At 42.0% G+C, this 21,025-nt stretch overlaps 1 protein-coding gene across 1 annotated transcript in view; it reads left to right on the plus strand.

Moving 5' to 3' along the window:
* Positions 1 to 21,025, plus strand: part of LOC127569020 (cell adhesion molecule DSCAM) — a 530,455-nt gene that overhangs the window by 573 nt on the left and 508,857 nt on the right. The gene's annotated exons all lie outside the window — the stretch shown is intronic.

Genomic DNA, 21,025 nt, shown 5'->3' on the forward strand with positions numbered 1-21,025 from the left:
ATTTTTATGTATAATATGTCATATTCCATATATATTATGGGTATAAAATGTACAGGGTAACTGTAAGATTGTGTTTTAAAAGGTAAAATTGAAACAGCTTCAGATAAGCAAGACGTATATTTCTACTTGGTTCCGATTTAAGGAGGAAAGATTACAAAACATTTTAAAAAGGAAAATTAAATAAATGCAGATTTGACAGGATTGGGGTGTGGGGTTGGAAGGGAGCAGGGTGGGGAAGAGTGGCTTTTTTTTTGGAAAAACTTGGACACATCCATATTGCAAAAGATAGAGATAATAGACAGGCATTTACGGCTGAGGTCCACTTCTGATTTCTTACAACAAAGCACAATTACTAGTTCAATTCAACGCTGATGAGACGGATGAATGAGTGAAGGTAGCTGGCATGGAGGCTGGTTAGATAAATGACCCTCAATTTGTTGCAGCTGAAGTTTATTTTTGACTCCTGGAGCTTGTGAGCAAGATTTAAGTGTGAGACAGCATTGCTATTTATAGAATCCTGTTTTTAAATGCATTGCATTTGAGCAAAGTCACCTCAATACTAAATGCCAACTCTCCAGAGCTTTCCAATAACAGAAGAGCACACATGCACACCACAGCAGCGGCAAACTAGAATCTGTTCCTTTAAATGTCAAGATATTCTGCAAGGATTTGGCTTCCAAAACCCGAATCTAAGGGGTTAAATGTTATTGTAATTTATGACTTTCTCATAGCTTCATCTATAAAGGCAGAATGCAAATAATTTTAGACTGTTATATACCTATGAAACAAAATGACCCATGATGCCTGCCGTTTATAGACACTGGATCATTTTGCTAACAAATTATTTCTAGAAACTGCTGGTTATTTCTTCTCAAAGTCTGCATAGAAAGGCATGAGAATGTGATAGCCAGTCAGTTTATTTAATAGGAATTGATGTCTCTGTTCCCATGAATGGCCTTTTTTTTATTTTGCTGCATTTATTTCAAATTCTCTCTCGAGAAAAATGTTATGTAAAAGCAAAATTGTTCCGTTTAAAAGCTGTCAGCTCTGATTGAAGTAGTTTGACTCTTCCTCGCTCACTTGCTGAGGCTCCCAACAGTTCCCCTCAAGTGATTATGCTAATTGGTGTTTGATCAAATGATTAAATTATAATTCGATTAATCCTGCAAGCTAAATGCTTCAAAGACATTTCCATGCTCCTAGCAGCTTTTTTATTTTACCCCTTTGTTTTTTACATAGGCATAAATTTTAAACCATTGCAAACTAAAGACATTCCCACAAAATAAGCCTGCAGTTGAAGTGGTATTGGATAAGGTTGAAATAAAAACCGCGGAACAAAATTTCACGGTGTTGCAGTTTCATAGTTAAAGACTATTGCAGACTGTAGTGAAAGATGTTAAATTGATTGTCAGGCAATGATTTGATTCCATATACATTTTGAGCTGACTTTGTTTGAGCATTCATCACGTTGTAATGACAGACAGCCTGGATGACTTGTTTAAAAAAAAGAATTCTAATTTTGGATGTTTTGGGTTTATGAAAAATGAATCTTAAGCATTCTATTTGAAACAGGCGGTGGAAGGAAGAGCTTAAAACTGAGGCTGGAAAATGAGCCGGTTAATGGGAAAACTGGCAGTTATTTGTCATAATGAACAATCTGTCCTTTCTGTTATTTTTGGGTCTGTATTTTTGATGTCAGGTTTACATGTCTTTTAGGATGAGGAGAGGATTACAGGGCTGCCGTTTGTAAATGCAGTGGTGAGAATGTGGTATGTGCTGTGGTAGGGAGGCAATGAGTAGGAAACCTGACTTCCTGTTCACCTACCACTTCTGGTACTCTCCTCCCTGAAATCAGGGAGAGAAGACTGTAGGAAGGGTCCATCCTCAGAGCTGAGGTGCATCTCCCAGTGGCATTTTTCAGAGCACCACAGACATGGAAGCAGAAACAGCCCTCTGTCCCCTGTGTGGGTTTATAAAGGTGTGTAGACCTGTGTAAGGGTGTGTGTTGAAGCCTAGGGGGAGGAGCTGTGGGGGGGAAAATGGAGAGAGTGATAATAAAATGCTCTTTATGAGGCTGTTTTACCTAGATAGCCACTTGTTTTGAATGTATTGTGCAGTGAATAAGATAGCTATTGATCCCATGAATATATTATGCTAATGTTATCTCAATTCTTTGACAGCATATATTTCTAGTTAGTTGGGGGGAAACTGTTTTCTTGTATTATTAAATTGCCTGGCTCTGGCACCGGTGAACAATGTAAGATGGAAAGCCTTTTCTTCAAACAAATTATATTTAATGGGTACCCAGTTATGTTTAACTTAGCGTTGAAGCAGAGGTGAGGCACTGTAAAAGATGCATTTTTGTGTCTGGAAGGAGGAGGCCGTTTACTGGTCTTGTCTCTGTTTCTATCCTCGCTTCTCCCAGGAGAGTGTCGGGTTATGAATCTACCCAGTGCCAAAGACGAGAGCCTGTTGCTTGGGGATAAATGAGACGAATGTTTTGGGGTTACAGCAATGACCCCTGGTGTGTTGTCTTGTCAAGGCGATGCAAAAGAAATGCTTGCAAAGTGTACAAGCCTCTAACAACCTGGATAATTCAGTGCCTTTTAGTTTGGCACCTGCACAAAATAATTTCTTATCCACACTCCTTTAACCACCACCTCACACCCCCTCCCAAAAAATTATTGATGGCAACTAATGCGAGCTTGTCCTCTCCACCCTGCTCTCCAAAGAGTAGAGACCCACCAATAAATATTTTTAACAGCAAACAACAACAAATTTCACTCATAGCAACATTCAGTTGTATAGCACCTTTAGATAGTACAAAGTACCAAGATACTCGTCAGGAATTTTGCCAAACAAAATTTGATATTGATCGAAAAATGTGGATATAAAGAAGCTGCTTTAAATGGGGAGAGACAGGTAGAATCTTAGAATTGGAATGGCACAGGAGAAGGCCATTCAACACATCAGATTAATGCTGGTTCTTGGGTAGGCAATCTTTGTCCAATTCCCTTGCTCTTTCCACGTAGCCTTGTAAGTTATTCTCTCGTGTATATCCCATTCCCTTTTGAAGGCATTGATCGATTCTCTTTCCTCCATACTTAGAAGGCAGTGAGTTTCGGATTATAACAATTTGCTGATCATTGAATCTTCCAGGGCACAAGGAAGCCTATTAATCACATTCCCCTCCTCTGGCTCCACAGCCCTGCATATTTTTTCCCCTTTAAGTTTATATCCAGTTCCCTTTTGAAAGTTAATTTTTAATCCACTTTTGTCATCCTTTTGAAGCAGTGCAATTGAAATCATTGCAACTATCTTGAATGAAATAATTTGTCCTCATCTGTCTTTTATTCACTGGTTATAGAGTCATAGAGTTGTACAGCATAGAAACAGGCCCTTTGGCCCACCATGTCTATGCTGACCTCTAAAATCTTTCGGCATTTATTGGCAAATCATCTCCCAGCTTTACCCCATTCCCCATCAAGGGAGGCCATCACACATGTGAGATGAAGTAGGGATCTCGAGTTCAAAGGTTAAAATTAATTTAAATAAATTTAGGATTTAATCCTCTCTCAGGCAGGGAGATGGGATGGATTGTCTAGTCCACCTTAAGAGGCCAAAATGTGGGATCCTTCTCAATGCTAGGGTTCTGTGCTCAGTCTGCTTTAAGATGGTAAGGATATGGTACCCCTGCCCTTCTCCGGTGATGCCACAAATGACATGGAGAGAAGTGGCTATATCAGTTTCCATTATATTGCTATGGATACTTTTTTTTCAGTGTCATTGACATGTTGTTCAAACCCAGTGCAAACAATGATGCAATGTTAAGCAGAAATTTCACTCGCTGAGAGTTTCTGCAATCCTTTTGCACTGGTTTGTAAAAGCTGAACCAGGTTACAAAACCAGCTTCGTCCTGGCTGAATTAATCAGCAAGTTGAGGATTTTGCTATTTGTATCCGTCTACGAGGAAGTTCCAAGATTAAGCTGCTTCCTTTCATGCCCAAGTAGACTAACGTCCATTTTAAAGAAAAAATAAAAAAAGATAAAATTTAACAAAGGAACACAACTACTTTCTAAATAGCAATATTTCCAGCAAATAATTGTGAATCTTTTTTTCACATTGTATTCTGTTCCTTAGCATTGGGTTATTAACGGGTGGTGAATAAGGCTCAAATTAAATGGTTGTTTTTGTGGAAAACCTAATTTTGGTTGCGTTGATAAAGCCGAATATCACCAGCCTGAAATGTATCAAGGCATTGATAGGTAGAATGAGTCCTGCATTTAAAAATTCTGCCGGATTGGGTTGCTTCATGGAAGCTTTTTCTTGCACTTTCCATTTACGAAAAATGAGTTTGAACACAATCTTGAGAAGGAAAAATACTTTGCAAAACAGAGGGTGTTTGGGGTATAATTTGTGGCTGGATCACCAGTTGCCTCTGAGATGCATTGTGGATCACTCCTACTCCTGCACCCCCCCACTCTGATTCCCTGGTCTTAAACTAATGTATCTGGGTATCTAAGGCATTGTCTGTTTCCACTTCTGATGCACCGTCTGCATTGAGTGCTTGTAGACCCTGAACAATTTGGGCTTCCAGACCCAATAACATGAGTTCAGCCGAACTGTGTAATTTTTTTCTTCATATAAAACTTGTAGAAATGTATAAATCCAATATATCTCAATCATTATTCCTAAGGGTCTCAATCCACAATGTCAACTGTCCACTTCCCTCCACAGATGCTGCCTGACCTGCTGAGTTCCTCCAGCATCTTGCTTGTTGCTCCCGATTCCAGCATCTGCAGTCCCTTGTCTCAATTATTATTTTATTTGATTTAAATATTTTTAGAATATCCTGAGGGAGCCAACCTTGATTAAAATTTATCCAACTGCCTCAATGCATTGTTGCCAAATCAGTTGAGGTCTCACTTTTTAGAGATGTTAGCATCATCCACATGACCATCTGAGCCATTATTCCAATGCCAGCCAGAAGAACAGGGTATCAGACTACAAGGAGAATTTGTGGGTTTTCTTGTAATTTAAGATAAGATAATCTTAAATTACAAGAATTTATTTCCCTTGTAGAGATTCTTGGGCAAACTGCAGGCACAGAATGGGCAAAATTGTTCTGGTGCAGAAGGAGGCCATTCTGCCCATTGAATTAATGCTGGCTCCTGGTGAGCAAACCCATCAATTCACACTTTTTCTATAGCCATGCAAATCATTCTCTTTAAGTGCCTATCCAATTTTCTTTTGAAGGCACTACAGGCAGTGAATTTCAGAATTGTTTGTTTACCAGTGCCTTCGGTTGATGCTGCCTTTCATCTGTGTCATGTCACTGGGCTGCAGTGTTGTCACATGGAAGCTGGGGTGGATGTTGGAGGGGGAAGGGTTTGCTCTACACTAGTTGCCTGTTGCATTGTTGGCCTGGGGCATATGCTGATTTGTTCCTTTCCATTGTTTAATGTTAAAATGATTTCCTCTCCTCTGGAAGCTGTAAGCGTTGTTACAATGTTTAAAAGGCATTTGGACAGGTACATGGATAGGAAAGGTTTAGAGGTATGTGGGCCAAATATAGGCAAATGGAACTAGCTTGGGGAGGAAACTTCGTCAGCATGGATGAGTTGGGCCGAAGGGCCTGTTTCCGTGCTGTATAACTCTATGACTCTAAGTAGCTGTTGTATTTTTTCATTTCTACAGATCTTTCATGTGCTCAGGAGATTGGCTGTGAAGCACTTTGCAATAATAATTCTTGAAGTGTAGTTACTATGAGATGCACATTGGCCAATTTGTGCACAGCAAGTTTGCATAAGCAGCAATGTTATAATGAGCAAATCTGATATTAGTGATTTTTGTTTGTGGAATACACATTGAACATCAGAAAGAAATGGCCTGCCTTCTGTGTGATAGTGACAAGGAATTTATTATTCCAACTGAGATCACAAGTTTGGGCCTCAGTTTAATGTGTCCTCCAGAAGATGGCCTCTTAGACAATTTCCTTCAGTATTGCAGGAAGGGTGTGCTTGGATTTTGTGCTCATGTCTGGATTGAGGCTGGAAGCTTTGATTTGCCAACCCAAAGGGGAGCAATGATACTCATTGTGCCACTGCTTAAAAATGAGATGCCAGCCCTCAAGTAACATCAAAGGTATGCTGGCATTTGCAGACATTTTGTTTTGCTTCTCTATTCCAACTTGGTAGTGGGGAACATACTGAGGTCAATTATAATGACTTGTTTTACCAGAATGCAACACCCTATCAATTGCACAGGAAGCAAAAGATAAGGGAAACAGGAAGTTAAGAATTATATCATTCTCTTTGGTTGCATGTAACGCGAGGATGGCAGTACCTGGGCAGAAGAGGAACTGAAGTGTCCATTGTTTGTTTAATACTGAATGACAAACATCCAGTTTCACTGTGCAGGCTGTGTGACTGTGTCACAAGTTATCGGCTGTTCCATGGGAATGTCTGATGGGTTTTGACATTGATTGTCAATTCAAAGGATGGAGAGTTCAATTGGGTATGTGGAGCGGTGGGGAAAAAGTAGTCAATGCGGTCAATCATCAGAGATGGCTTGAAGCTGACTGTTGGCTGGCAGACTAAGTGGGGCCTGAGCAAGTGGTCAATGAAGAACGACTGAAGGGATGGAAAGGGATATGCTCAAATTACTCGGTTGGAGACTTCTCACCTCATTAATGTCGATCAAACTCACACATTCTTCCTTTGAGCTGAGAGTATGGGATTGGTGTATTATCTCCTTGACAATGACCTTTGCTTCATACAGTTAAAGAAAAAAATATAACTGTAATGTTTGGCACGTCCTCCATAGACTATTACAGGGATGGGATGGTGCAGGGGTGTGTCATTGGGGCAAGGCAGTACCTGTCATTGAAAGGATCTTGAAAGCAACTGTGTGAGTAAGACATTGGCATAGGTCTTGTAGTGTGATTTATCACCAAAATTTTCATCGCACTATAAAACTCCTTGGGTGTGGTTATTGGGGTGGGTGGGAGTAGGTTTAATGTATTATAATGAATTGGTGATTGGTTAATAGATGGGAGGAAGAAGGGGTTATTTTCAACAAGGTCAGATGCAACTAGAGGAGTGCCAAAAAGATTGTGCATCACTGAAGCACTAATCTGTCAATGTTCGGATGAGGTGATCCAGGTGATGATATGAAGCTATGTGGGGAAGTGAGGAGGATGCAAAGGAATATAGAATTGCTGAATATTTACTACACAGATATCGGTGGGTTAATGTATTATAACAAATGGGTAAGGAAAGGCTAATGTGGGGATCTGCAAAATTATTCAGTTCTGTAGGAAGAATGGGAAAAAAAATACTTGCCTCAGTTAGTGTGCTCTGTAGTCACATCAACAAGCTGCACTCTGCCTCTGAAAGTCACTCCACTTGCATTAATGGTGCTGCTGGTCCACTAAGCTCCTTTCACCCCTTTTTCTTTTAACTCTATCCTTCAATATCTACCTCTCCATGTATTTTGATGAAATGCCTCCCTTTGAATGCCTCTGTCTTTTACCTCAACTAGCTCTTTGAAAATTCATGCAGGAACCAGGGAAATTAAATATGCACCTGTTGGGATTGCATCTGACTGTCAAGCATCCATTAGGTCAATGTTGGTGGGATGGAGTATGGGGGAGGTTTTTGCTGATCAGAGTAGCTTCCAGCTGCCTTGTGTAGCTTATACCTGCTGGAAAATATCCTGATTTGTGGTCAGGTGGATATCAGTGATGTTTCTGGGGAGAAGGACACTAATATTTCTGCATGACTTGGCCATCAACATCATCTCCTGTTTTGCTGTGGCAGCTCTGTTGCTGTGCTGATGGGTATCAGGGAGACTGGGCCTGTTATTTATTTCAACTTGATTTTAATCTCACGGGAATTATAACACGACAAAAAGGCATGTCGCCACAATAACAGCTTGCGTTCACTCTGCCTGAAAGGAAGTGCCCAAAGGCACCTGACCTAACGAATAACAAGGTGGAGCCGGCAGCAAGGTCTGCTAGATTGGGCCAATGGGTTGGGTGTGAAATTGTGTGCTTGTGAGGGGAATAAATAGCAGGAGGCTCTGACTATGATTCCAAACCAGTAGCAATGTCCTCCCAGTATCAGGAATACTATGACTCTGTGTTTGCGCAATGACTTCAGCTAAAAGTGCCCTTAATTTAGAAGGGAAACATACTGTAAAGAATGAGTGGAATTGGAAAAATTCTGGAGGTGTGTGGCAGATCTGTGGGGAATAATACCAGGTGTGATGATTGCCACGCATCCATCATTGGAAATCGGATTCCGAGCTGCGATTGGGACTGCTTCTCAGAGGAGCAATGTGAAATGCAGGGACCAGTCTTGCACCGTTGAAGTTTGATGACTAGGCTGTGCTTGCATGGTGCTCGGGGTACGGCACTGGGCTTCCTGTTACTTTGAAGAAATGCTTGCTGTCCGGCTGGCAGAAGATATGCAGTCACCTCCACCCTCGCGTCCCTCTGAGTGCTTTATGGCCTATGAGGTTAGGCGGTACATTTGAGTTGCTGTCCCCATTGTAATGGGGAGAAAGAGGCAGCCAGACTGTGCACAGCAAGATCCCACAGTGCAATGAGATAAAGGGCCTTCATTTAGAGCTGAATACTCTGGCACTTTTTTTGCAACAGTATCATGGCTGTCTCTTTACCTAAATTACTCCAAAGGTAACCTTGTTGACTATAAAGCACCTGGGGGTCCTCAACAGCTTTGACAGAGACCAACGTTGCGGAAAAGGCTTAGCCATGTTTCAAAAGCTTCTAGAAATTTGTTTGCTAGAGCTCTGAATGCTGTCAGGGTATCAAATGGTTTGGCTTTTTGTGGGTGGGCTTCTGACAGACAGCTAAGCCCCACCCCCAACTTTGCTTCCTGTCAAGGTTATTCAATGCTTCTGAACATCCCAACATTCAGTAACTTTCACATATTCTTGTATTAATTCATCTTAATAATTTTATTTGTTTTAAATTGCTCTTCATTTGAGGCACTTTTAAATAATTAAACATATGAAATCAAGCACAAATAATTTAAAAGCACGATAATTTCTCTTTTCCTTTGCAATTGCATAATAGTCATTCCAAGTAATGGACTCTTGGATCCCAAACATGGTTTGGTCCGGTGCAGGATTTGAGACCGGATTCCTCAATGTAAACGCCAGGGAATCTTGGCATACTCCATACGGTGTTTCGGACATCGTCAGACTGAATCTTTTAGCCACCCATGCAATTTTTTTTCAGTTCTTTCTTTAGTATGGAGGGCACAGAGAAAGATAATCAGAAAAGACCATGCCACACTCTTTAAATATTTTACTTGGGATATTTCTTTTGTTGAAACAACAAATGTAATTAGTTTGTTTAAATAAAATTGTCCTTCTGATAGGAAATGAGGAAAATTGTGAGACATGTTGAGCAAAATCTGAAGGCTATCTCATTTATGAGAGGCCTAATTAACAAGCTTCAGCCTGCAGCTGACATGAATAATTCAGCCTTTCCCTCAGTTGTGAGGCAGCTTCCACTGGGTTGTTTTGGAATATTCTTACTTTAATTGTCTCAGGAAGTTTTGACTTTCCAAACTTTCCTCTTTTTTTTAAAACCTCATCTATGATAGAAAGAGAAAGAAGAATATGTCTAAAAACCTTGTAGCAGGGCAAAATGAAAATTATACAGGCATATTCCTGTTTCTAGCTGTCAAGAAGTAAAACAAAATGTAGATGCTGGTAATCTGAAATAAAAAAAGGAGAAATATTGGAAATACTCAGCAGATCAGGCAGCATCTGTGGAAGGAAAAAGTGTCAGCATTTTCATAGGTCTTCAGGTGCTCATCCAGCTATGTTTTTTAAAAATAAAAAATGCGATAAGAGTTTCTGCCTCCACCAGAAAGGAAAATGCTACAAAATATTCTAGAAACCGCACTTGTTAGCAGATCCCAATGACGTACAGTGGACCATTTTTATGACATGTTTTGTTTTGAGAGCCTTATTGCTATGCTGTGCTTAATTGAAGATGCTACTGTAGGATAAAAGTTTTGCAGATGCCATGCTTGACAGTTGTGGGCAAGTTTTTGAAGGCTGTGGTCTTTGTGGAACAGCATCTCCTGACAGCTCCTGGAGAATGCCAGAGATGTAAATCCAAGCGGTTTGAGTTTTGTTTATCGCAGTGACATTTATTAGTCTTGCAACCACTTCTTTCTGGAGCAAAACCAGCAATTTTAAACTGTCAGGTGTTGAGTTTCAAAATTTCTTTTATTTAGTGGTTAGATGTCAATGAACTCCTGCAAATGTATTTTTTTTTTGCAAATGCAATTGTCTTATCTATTTTGCCTGTTTCCCATGAGAGTTGGATTCATTCTTCTCTCTTTCTCTTTTTCTCTTTCTTTCTTTCTCTCTCTCTCTCTCTCTCTCTCTCTCTCTACACAAATCTTTTTATGGGGGTTTAAAAAAAATGCACTGGCAAATCTTTCACTGTTTGTTTTTACAGAAACATTACACCCTGAAGTCAATTGCTTCAAAACACATCATTGGATCATTGTGATGGAAATAAGTGGGCTCTTCCTGCTAGACAAACACAAAAAAAAGGCTTGCCAGGGCCTGCTTTCATGAAAACAATATTCCTCTAAAACTGAATGACAGCCCCTTTCCTCTTCACCTGACACCTGAAAGAGTCTGACATTTCAAAAGGATAGGAATAAAGATTAAAAACTGGAAAATCTTTCTTTTTGTACTGAGGCTGATATTTTACTGTTATTATAGACAGGCCTATTCCACCAATCTTTGCTAACAGGAAGGGTACTGTCAATGAGAGTATTGGTGAGCACTTGTAGAATGCTGTCTTGTGAATTAAACCTTACAAATCTGGGGTCTCATTGGTCTTCTGCAGTGAATATCAAAAGATCCCAATGCACTATTTTAAAGAAGAGCAGGTGATCCTGGCCAAGCTATATTCCTCAAACAACGTCATTAATAGTAGGCTAGTCATTTGGAACTTGTGTGTAAGTTAGCAAAAAAGCATGAATTTGGATAACTGACTACTATTGAATGTATTGCCTCCCAGACTTGCCTTGACAAACTATCGAGATGCAATCTTTAAAATATATTTTCCAATATTTTTTATTTTGTTATTGTCTATATTCAGATGACAGGCTAACTAGTTGCATGTCGAACTACTTTTTTTTTGTTGCTCTTTCTGTCTCTCCCCCCTCTGTTTTACAGATCTCAGTTTGTTTAGAATTGGGCCTGCAAATTTCGTTGGGTTATCTAATAACATTCTGACAAGGAATGTAACCTGCAATAAAGCAGTGAGGTTCTTTTTATTTCCTCTCACTGATTTTTTTTAAGAAAAGAGTCTGGCATTCACATTGCTCATGGCCTTTTCCTGTCCCAAAGCAATTTACAGCCAATGAAATATTTTTCAATTGTGGCCTTGATTTTTTTTCTTAAATGTAGGAATGAATCCACGAATTTGTACACGACAAGGTCCTAAAGACACCAAATTGATACTAATGTTCAGGAATATTGATGGAGGAAAAGGATTGGGGTGGGGGGCATTTATTGGGTTAACTTTGTTCTTCAAAATACTGTAAATGTCTTTTAGTTTCATGGAAGCACATTTCCTCTGAAAGACCTGCCTCCAACAGCTTAGCACTGTGTCAGTATTGTGCAGCAGTGTCAGCCTGGATGTTAGTGCTCCTTTGGAATGGATTCAGGGGAGTGTGTGCTGACCACTGAGCCACACCTGACACTGGCCTAGTTTGTAGAATCATACAGCACAGAAATGGGCCCTTTTGGCCCACCTCATCCAGGTCGACAGTGATGCCTGTCTTCTCTAATCCCATTTGCCTGCATTAGGCCTGTATCCCTCTGTGCCTTTCCTATCTAAATACCTGTCCAAATGCCTTTTAAACATTGTAATTGTATCCTTCTCTACCACCTCCTCTGGCACCTTGTTCCAGATAACCACCACCCTGTGGCAAAGCTCCCCCCTCATCTCCTTTCAAATTTCTCCCCTCTTGCCTTAAACCTGTGCCCTCTGGTCCTAGACACACCTGCCCTTAGAAAAAGCCTCTGATTATCTATCCTATCTATGCCCCTCATAATTTTGTAAGGTCACCCCTCTGCCTCCTACATCCCAGTGAGAGTAAGTCCAGTCTCTTGTTATAAATACAGCTCTCCATTCCAGGCAACATCCTGGAAATGTTGCACATCAGGATGCCAAAGGCAAAATCTTGTTGTCCCTACTTTACACCAGGGAAACCTGTGCAACAATATTAAACTGGTACCAAACAGTGCCCATTGTGTTTAATATAAACACAAGGCAACATAATGCTATTATCTGCATGTGAAGTTGTAGACATTTATGCCATGGGAGGCCATTCAGCCCATGTCCATGCCAGTGAAAAGAAAGGTATATTGTCAGCTCTGAATCTATACCCTGGAGATTATAGTTCCTCAAGTCCTCATGCAGGTACATTTTAAACGTGGTGAGGTTTTCTGCCTCCACTAGCCTTTCAAGTAGTGAGTTCCAAACCCCCACTATTAACTGGGTGAATTGAAATTGGGCCAACTGCTTTCTTAAATCTTTGTCCCCTATCTTATGACCCCTCATACTTTTGCATAACTGGGTTGAATCCTTCCTCTGCTTCATTGTGTGAACTTTTTCCCTAATATCCCCTATAATTCTTCTGCTTCCGTAGCGGTTAGCGCGACGCTATTACAGCACCAGCGATTGGGGTTCGATTCCCATCGCTGTCTGTGAGGAGTTTGTGCGTGGGTTTCCTCCGGGTGCTCCGGTTTCCTCCCACATTTCAAAGACGTACGGGTAGGTCAATTTGGGGGTTTAAAATGGGCAGCGCGGACCCGTTGGGCTGGAAAGGCCTGTTACCACGCTATAAGTAAAATTTAAAAAAACAATTTAAGTCAAGTTCCAATGAAAAGTCATTGACCTGAAATGTTAACTTTGCTTCTCACACTGCCTCCCCAGACACTGCATGATCTGCTGAGTGTTTTCCAGCATTTTGTTTTTACTTCAGGTTTCCAGCATCTGCAGTTGTCTCGCTTTCGGATTCAGTCCGTGTCCTCAAGCTACTGATCTGTTTGCTTTCTATTCACCCTGAATGGAACTCAATTAAATCTCCCCTTAACTGCTTCTGTTGCAAAATAGACACCCCTAGCTGAGCCAATCATAAGTTGCCCAGCTCTGGAAATGCTGAATTGCAGCAGGCCTCAAAAATAACTGTGACTCTCAAGTGCAAGGAATTTGGATGTAATTATTTACTCGGTACAATACTGTGAGTAAGGATTCTGGCACAAATACTTCCTTTTCCCTGCAAAAGATATTGTGCAGCTAATATCCTTAGGACATACACTTGTAACTCTCTTTGCATGTTTATCATGTCAATGATGGTAATTTTGCAAAACACACACATTTTTTGAGGTTGTTATGGTCTGTCTAGTGTATTGTTTGCCAGAGGCCAATGCAGAATGTTGTACTCGGGAGAATATATAAACTCCACAGATGCTTCTGTGTAGCTGTTCTTTAATTACAGAGCATTTTGACACACATTGTCATTGCTGCATGCTGTTAAGGAGTTGCCTGTCTGATTGGTGACAGAACAAGAATGGCCTCCCGCGTGTGAGGTGACAAAACTTGCAAATGTTCCTCCTTGACTCTTGAATATTTAAACCACTGGGAGCTACTTAGTGGGGCCTTCTGTTAATGGGGACAGGGCGTCCTGCAAAGCCTTTGCCACTGCTTCAACTTGTCACCTGTGCAGTGTGTTTCAATAGGGACTGTGGATAAAGGGGTTTGTTACGTTGTGTCACAGTGACACTTCATCTCCATGCAAGGAAGGTGATAAAAGCCGGAAGGCCCTAGATTTGAGTCCTGTCCCAGGTTATGCTTGAGGGCATAATCCATTGCAGCACTGAAAGTATATGGCAGAGTGGTGCAGCAGCTACTGCTGTACATCTCCTGTGACCAAAGTTCAATCCTGACCTCCGGTGCTGTCTATGTGGAGTTTACACATTCTCCCCATAACCTCATAGGTTTCCACCAGATGCTTTGGTTTCGTCCCACATCCCAAAGACTTGTTGGTAGGTTTACTGGCCACTGTAAATTGCCTCCACTGTAGTTTCGATGGCAGGACATCAGAAGTGAGTTGATGGGCATGTGTGAGAGAATAGGTTGCAGGGAGATAAGTGAGGGGGTAGGATTGTTCTGAGATGCAGAATAGACTCAATGGGCCGAATATACTCCTTCTCCATCATGGAAAGATGAAGATAAACTGAGGCTGCACCACCGTCTCAGATAGATCCCAGGGATTGTGACGAAGAGCAGGAGAGTTTGCCCTAATATCCAGGCCAATGTTTATTCCTCAGGCAGGAACAAAATGATGAGATAGTCTGGTCACTTATCTTCATTCTATTTCTGAGCGTTTCCTTTACACAGCGACTTCCTCATTTCCTTTATTGCAAAGTGCCTACAGCCTGAAAGTACTTGTTTGTTGTAAAGTGCTTTTGGGTTGTCAAGAGTCCATGAAAGGTGCGATGTAAAAAGTAGCCTTTTGTTTAATAATGGTGCTGCAAGCTTGGACAACAGGTGCTCAAACTTGCTTCCTGTTTAATTAATAATTAACAAAGTCTGATGCTTTCCGCACTCTCCTCTGATTGCTGTGACGCTTTGAAATTGAAATTGTGTGCTCCACCAATTTCACTGCCAAATGAGTTACATTTTGCCTCAACAGTGAACTGTCTTGGCAGGAGGTAGGGGCTTGATGCGCTGGGTAGCAGTTCCACCCACCTTCGGAGAGCACCTCATTACTTCCTTGCTTTGCTGATTTCTCCTCCTCCTGCCAAAGGTCCCAATTCCCTGCTGGGCTTCAGTTCCACAGGCAAGTGAAGAGGCACACTCTCACATCTCAGCCGTGTGGCTACTATTCATGCATGAGTTTCAGTCATAAAGGGAATCGCAGTCAAACAGAATCCTGTCTTCATGCAGCATCCACAGTAAATAATAGGCATGGGATTGGATGTGAACCTCCCTGGGGTGCGTTGCTTAGCTACACATAGTTTAAGCCTGCTAAACCATTAGGGAAACCTCCTTTCCAGATGCAATGAACGCCTAGTCTCAGTTTAGGGTAAGGAGGCACTACCTTCAGTGTAATGCGCACGTTCGTTTTTGACTGTAAAGGAACTGATGACCTTCATGCAAGATCTGGCCACGAAATGTTATTGGAATGAGAAGTTTCACTTAGGCTGGTTGAGAAGGAACTCCTGCTGTGATTTGTGATTGACATTGGCACACATGACAAAATCTACCTGCTGTTTCTTTTTGTACAGGGTTATTTTAAGGGGAACGCATTAGCAATAAGCTATAGGGCAAACTAATGTCATCAGCCAGAGTCAGGAACTGTTGCAACTCCTTTGTTGTGAGTTTACACCTATCAAATTTTTGAGTTCCCACTTTAGGCTTGGTTACTAAAGGTGAAGACCTGCCCTGCGACCCAGCAGAAAGTGAAATAAGTGGTTCCTCTGTGCCTTTCCACCCCCTCCTACCTCACTTCATGCACCTACTTGGTCAGTTTGAGAATGGAATGATTTCCCACGTTCTCAGCTGACTTTTGGGAGACTTCAGTGGTAGTGAGGTGGATGAAATAGCCAAAAGAAGAAAGGGGAACATTAATACACAAGGAAATAATCTGGCTGTAATTTAGGAGGTATTGGCAATCTCACTTGGAGAGGCCATTCAAACAGTGGATGAGGAGGGCCTTGCTCTCTTGGGTGGCGAGCAGGGAGCTCTCTTGGGTTGGGCTGATTCACATTTGAGTCAGATCAGGGGTGCTTTCAGCTGTATGATTCCACTTGCCCTGGGAGTGATTGGTGGTGAAAGTTGCTGCTACAATGGGAAGAGTGTTCCTTTCCCCGTGGTGAGATTCCTTTCCCTTCATGCAGGGCAAAAAGGTCAGACTGACCTGGAGTATCTCCAGCTTCAGCTTCTAACACACTCAATCCTGCTCGCCACTCACACCAAGACAAGTATGCTTTTGCGGCAAATAATCCCCAAGTAAAAGGATGCCATGATGTTAGCACTCTGCATGCATCTATCCGTTTTACAACTAAGCTTGTGTTGCCTTTACATTGAGGTGCAGGAAAACATGAAGAATAGATTTGGTATCCAGATTATTTCAACCTCCCATTCTATCATTGTGCTCCCGAGTTCTCAATGCCCAGTCTTGGCCCTTTCATCACCGATGTCAATATATTTCCCACATCTTCCTCGTCCATGAGTTCCCATCTATCTCAAAGGCTGTTTGCTGTTATTTGTTGATGAATCAAAGTACCCTCCAAAAGGACATTGGAAAGATTTAAAGCCATAATTTTCTATATCTAAAATAAACTCTGTTTGTCCTGGTACCAATTTCTCTTGCTGTCCCAGGCTATTTGCCAAGGCTAAATCAGGCCACGTGAAACCCTGCCATCCTCTGCTTCACTGGCAAATCTAGCATCTCCGTCCTGTCTTTCGCTTTCCCTCCTACCACATTCCCACTGGGCAGAGTTGACATCTGTGCATTTTCTTTTACATTGTAAAGTCCTTGACCATCTTTTTCCTCCACCATCCAACTCATTCCAAGCTCAGCTGCCTTATTCCATCCTGCTTTAATTCCTATTCATCCAAATTTAATCTTTGCTGCCAAACTCTTGCTTTGTGCTCCCAGTATAATTAAAATCCACCTCCTCAGCTTGATGGCTTTGTCCTTTTAATCCTCCCAGCTTTATTTCTATATCTTTCAGCTCCTCTGTGTGTCTTTTCCTCTTTGTCTCAACATTGGTGGACACCAACCATTCTGTTCCACCAGACTTTCTGCATCTAAAATAAATGGCTGCTGCAGGATTTCGACCCAAATTGTCGACAGTTCCTTTCCTCCCACAGATGCTGCTTGACCCGTTGAGTTCCTTTGTTAGATTGTTTGCTACTCAGTTCCACCATCTAGAACTCTCTCTCAAAACTATTCTTCCCTTCTCCTGAAAACCCATAATGCCATTGGGGATTTGCTGTCTTGCTCACTTTTTATTTTCTGCTTTAAAAAGCCTTCTCACCATAGAAAGCATCCTATCTGGATGCATCACGGCAGAGCAACTGCTCTGCCTGTGACCACAAGACACTGCAGAGAGTTGTGGACACAGCTCAGTATATCATGGAAACCAGCCTCCCCTCCATGGACTCCATCTACACTTCTCACTGCCTCAGTAAAGCAGCCAGCATAATCAAAGACCCCACCCACCCGAGACATTCTCTCTTTTCCCCTCTCCCATTGGGCAGAAGATACCAAAGCCTGAAAGCACGTACCACCAGGCTTAAGGACAGCTTCTGCCCTGCTGTTACAAGACTATTGAATAGCTCCCTCAGAAGATAAGATGGACTCTTGACCTCACAATCTACCTTGTTATGACCTTGCACCTTATTATCTACCTGCAATGCACTTTCTCTATAGTTGCTACACTTTATCCTGCATTCTGTATTGTTTTACCTTGTACTACCTCAATGCACTGTGTAATGAATTGATCTGTACGAACAGTATGTAAGACAAGTTTTTCCACTGTACCTTGGTATATGTGACAATAATAAACCAATTCCAATTTGCAGGAATTAAATAAAAAAATCTTGTGTATGGCAAAAAAATCATACATTGCTAACCGTTATACCGTGAGGTGGCCACTTGGAGGGTGGATAAAATAAAGCAACGTCATTAGTTTCTGAAGTAAGGGAGAGAGATTGGGCAGGAGATTTTACTTGGTTGCATGTGCATAACGTGCAATACGATTATGAACACACTGTACTTTCAAAGTTTGACTTCAGTGGAAACAGACTACATTGCATGTAAGTCACAGAATCGCATGTTTGGTGCCTGTGACTAAAAGTTGACCTCGAGTTGCTTTAATGTTGTTTCACTCTTTTGGCGTGGAGGATATTTGAATTATCCAGTGATGTTGACCACGTCAGCAGAGTGAGATTTGAGAAGAGCATCAAGGATAATCCAATGGGGCATAGATAGGGTAAATAGTCCCCAGGGTAGGTTGGGGGTCGGGGGGATGTCTAAAACTAAAGGGCATATGTTTAAGGTGAGAGTGAAAAGATTTAAAAGGGATTGGAGGGAAAAGCTTTTCACATAGAGGGTTGTGGGTGTATGGAATGAGCTGGCAGAGGGGATGGTAGAGGCAGGTACAATTACAATGTTTAAAAGACATTGGGACAGGACATGGAAAGGTTCAGAGGGATATTGGCCAAATGCAGGCAAGTGGATGAGCAAAGTTAGGCACCTTGGTCGGCATGGATGAATTGTATACTCTATGAACCAATGAACAGTGAGCAAAGCAACAGACTGGACTGGCAAGTGGGAGTTGATGTGATCCCAGTCAATAGAACAATGAAAGGTGTGGAGAATGCAAACATTAACAGTGTCTTTAACGATGTAAGTGACCAGTTTATTAAATATGGTCTGTGACAATAGAACTGGAAAATGCAAATACTTATCCATTCCAGCAGATGGAGCTTATTAATTTCTTTTAAGCTGGAGATAGTGACAAATATCAATTGATTAAAGGTTGTAAAAGCTGTACATCAATTGTCTATGGGACATAATGGTTCATTCAACTCAGCCACACCATTTTCCTTGCTGTGACAAAACATTGCGGATCCAAGATTTAGGCTAGCGGCCAAGGCTGATGTTCCGGAGTAACGATGGGAGTGCGGCGTTATTCCCAATGCTACGCTTCCGGCAGTATGTTAGTGTTGGGCAAAAAACATGACGACGCTAGAGGAACTCAGCAGGCCAGGCAGCATCCGTGGAGAAAAGCAGGTGGTCGACATTTCAGGTCAGGACCCTTCTTCAGGACTGAAGATAGGAAAAGGGGAAGCCTAATGTATAGGAGGGAAAAGCAGAGCAGCGATAGGTGGACAAAAGAGAGGAGGCAGGGTGGTGATAGGTAGATGCAGGTAAGAAATAGTGATAGGCAAGTGTGGGAGAGGAGGGGAGAGCAGATCCACTGGGGGATGGGTCATAGGTAAGGAGAGAGAGGGGAGGAGAAAGGTAGAAAAAAAGAGGCTAGGAAAGGGGAGAAGAGAAGCATGGTGGGGTGGGTGGGGATTACCTAAAGTGGGAGAATTCAATATTCATGCCGTTAGGCTGTAAGGAATCTTTCTTATAAACCTATAAATATAAACTGAACCAGCTCACTGTTGTACTCTAAGGAGAAAATCCTGCCACATCTATTCTTGCCACCTTGTAGCTCCAGTTAATAGATTTATTATGAATGGGTTTAACACTTTTGGCCTAATTGGATGACCACAGATAACTGGAGATGAACAATAAATTCTGACTCTGCCAGTGAAAAGAGAATAATTTTCAAACAATGTGTCCTGGCCAACACTTATCCATCCATCACTGCAACCAAATGACTCTTGATGTGGAGGGTTCAATATTAGCATAAAGTAGGGGCCCAGTTGAAAACAATTATTTGGCTTCTGATTCGCTGTGGGGAAAGTTGATGAGAGCCAATATAATTATGGGACTGGGTCTCTGGAAAGAGAGTTCATTAAACAGTGAATGAATGGCATGGATCTTAGGACTAGATTGATGGGCTGAAAATGTACCCATTTACATTCGAGGGCCAGCCAGAAATTTCAAGCAGCATCATGTAAGGAGGCTTTGTATAATGACTTGCAGCTTCAGTTTAAGAATATTGGTGGGAGACCAACTTAAAATTACTGTAAATAAATCCACACTTGCCAGAGGTAGTTGCTAACTTGGACCTGCTATAGATCTGATTCTGTCAAAGAAGAAGGATAATTGTGATAGGTGCATTGTGCACACCTCGCACAAAGGAAGGTGGTTGTGACTGTCAGAGGTCAATCATCTCAGAGCCAGGATATCACTGCAGGAGCTTCACAGGGCAATTACTCGGCCTAACTATCTTTGGCTGATTCATCAATGGCCTTTCTTCAGAAATGGAGATGTATGATGATTGCACAATGTTCAATTACAATTGCAGCTCCTTAACAAATGAAGCAGCCCATGCCTGCATGCAGTAGGATCAAGCATGATAAGTAGCAAGAAACAAGTGCCAGACAAAGACCATCAACAGATAACCTAATCACCTGCGCTTTACATTCTTTAGCTTCACCATCACTGAATCCCCATCATCAACATCCTGGGGGGAGTGACCATTGATCAGAAACACAACTGAACCAGCCACACAAATACCATGGTTGGTGCAGGTGAGTCCCTGCCAGCAGCAAGCAACTCTCCTCCCGATGCCACAAGGCCCTTCCACCATCTACAAGGCACAAACTAAGAGCCTGATAGATGTCTCTCCAATTGCCTGGATGTGTGCAGCTCCAGCAACTCTCAAGAAGCTCAACTGGATTGAGAACAAAGCAGCCCATTTGACTGGGATCCTATTCAGCACCCTCAAAAGTTCATTCCCTCCACCAGTTCACAGTGGCTGCAGTGTGTGTCATCTACAAAATATACTGCAGTTAATTGCCTGGGCTACCCTGACAGCAACCCCCAAACCTGTGGTGTCTACCAGTAAGGGGTGCAAGGGCAAAAGGTGCATTGGAACCCCACCATCTGTAGGTTCCCTTGTAAGTCCCACATGATCCTGATTTGGAAATGTGTCACTGGGTCTAAATCCTGGCTTTCTCTGTTCAAAGGTACTGCAGGAGCACTTCTGTCAGAAAGACTGCAACGGTTTAAGAAGGTTGCTCGCCACCACTCCTCAAGGGCTTTAAACTAGTGACTGAAATCGAATATATGAAGTACAATAGGGCAAAGGGCCAAAATCAATTAGCCCTTTGATTGCCCAGAACCAGAAAGGGTACAAGAGCAGTTAAGCCGACAGCTGTTTCTCCTGTTCAATTACAGACGAGGTGATGGGACCAGCTCAACAGCTACTCCTCCAGTGAGGCCAGTCCCAGCTTCCTGTATCGTAGTGTCCGGAATG

The sequence above is a fragment of the Pristis pectinata genome, chromosome 4 (genome assembly GCF_009764475.1).
Source record: "Pristis pectinata isolate sPriPec2 chromosome 4, sPriPec2.1.pri, whole genome shotgun sequence".
NCBI classification, from domain to species: Eukaryota; Metazoa; Chordata; class Chondrichthyes; order Rhinopristiformes; family Pristidae; genus Pristis; species Pristis pectinata.